The sequence below is a fragment of the Callorhinchus milii genome, unplaced genomic scaffold (genome assembly GCF_018977255.1).
Source record: "Callorhinchus milii isolate IMCB2004 unplaced genomic scaffold, IMCB_Cmil_1.0 Scaffold14, whole genome shotgun sequence".
Lineage (NCBI taxonomy): Eukaryota > Metazoa > Chordata > Chondrichthyes > Chimaeriformes > Callorhinchidae > Callorhinchus > Callorhinchus milii.
In genome coordinates this window covers 8046742-8047952 of record NW_024704755.1, presented here as the reverse complement: position 1 = coordinate 8047952, position 1211 = coordinate 8046742, and the positions used below count along the sequence as shown (strand labels likewise).

At 40.0% G+C, this 1211-nt stretch overlaps 1 non-coding gene across 1 annotated transcript; it reads left to right on the top strand.

Annotated features, from left to right (window-relative positions):
• Positions 1-288: 288 nt before the first annotated feature.
• Positions 289-362, top strand: trnam-cau. The gene has a single exon. It is a non-coding gene; the product is annotated as a tRNA-Met (tRNA).
• Positions 363-1211: the final 849 nt, after the last annotated feature.

Genomic DNA, 1211 nt, shown 5'->3' with positions numbered 1-1211 from the left:
TGGTGCAAAATTACTGAGAGGCATCCTGCACTGCACCAAATTAAACTCTATTTGGGTCATGTCTTTGTATTATTGAACTGCTAAATCAGATCTGATGTTTCAATTCAGTTCATTGGAATAAGACCAAGTTCTTTTGTTTTTTGTTTTCCAAATAACACCAACTGACTTGTGAAAGTTCACAATATCCTCGATATAGCCCAACAAGCAAAGCTTCACTTCCCTTTTAGTGGTAACTTTATTTAATTTCCATTCCAACCACTGGCAACCATCAAGAGTTACACTTAATGGAATCCTGTAGCTCAGTGGTTAGAGCACTCGCCTCATAAGCAAAAGGACCTGGGTTCGATTCCCAGGCAGGGTGAAACATTGGGCAAGTTTCCTTACTCCACATGCCTCTGTTTACCTAGCAGCAAGTAGGAACCTGATTGTCAGTCAATTGGCAAATCGTTTTCCAGAAGCAATAATCCCTTCCAAAAAAATTATTAGTATTATTTGGTCAGTCAGTGCATGACTGTTTGTGGGCCACTGCTGTGCGCAATTGACTGCCGCATTTCGCCCACAAAAGATACAGTCAGTTCACTTTACAGTATAATCTGTGAAGCTCTTTGAGACGCCTCGAAGAATTGATAAGGAGCTATATCAAATGCAAGGATTATTATTATTCAAGACTTTTCTCATGTTGCAATAGAATACCTGCATCTATTAATCACACCTTCAGTGTGTAAATGTCAGTGTCATACAAACACTGTCCGACAAGCTTTCTGTTGCATCTCCAGCTAGGACCAGCTAGGATAATTGCTCCATATAAAAACAGTTAAGGCTTTGGCTCCAGGATTAACAGGAGCTGAGTGGGAAGAATCCCTGCTCCCAGCGACTGAGAAATTGGGAACTGCTGAATTGAGAGCTGCATGTGTTGGGAATAATAAATTTATGATGCATCACATAGGATTGGCAATCCAGTGTCCCAGCTCACTTCCCTCTAGCAGTTATAGTTTTGCTAGAAATTGTCTCAGGAATCAATTGATATGTGTCCATGTTTCCTACGCTATAATTTATTTTGTAGTATTCTTACTACTGCATCTTGAAAAACAAATTCCATTCTCATCTAGTATCGTATTTACTTTACATCGACAATCAGAAAAACTCATTACTCTCCCGTTCCTGCTTCTCAGCAACCAAACAGAGATAAGGCAGCCCCAAAAATGAAGTGC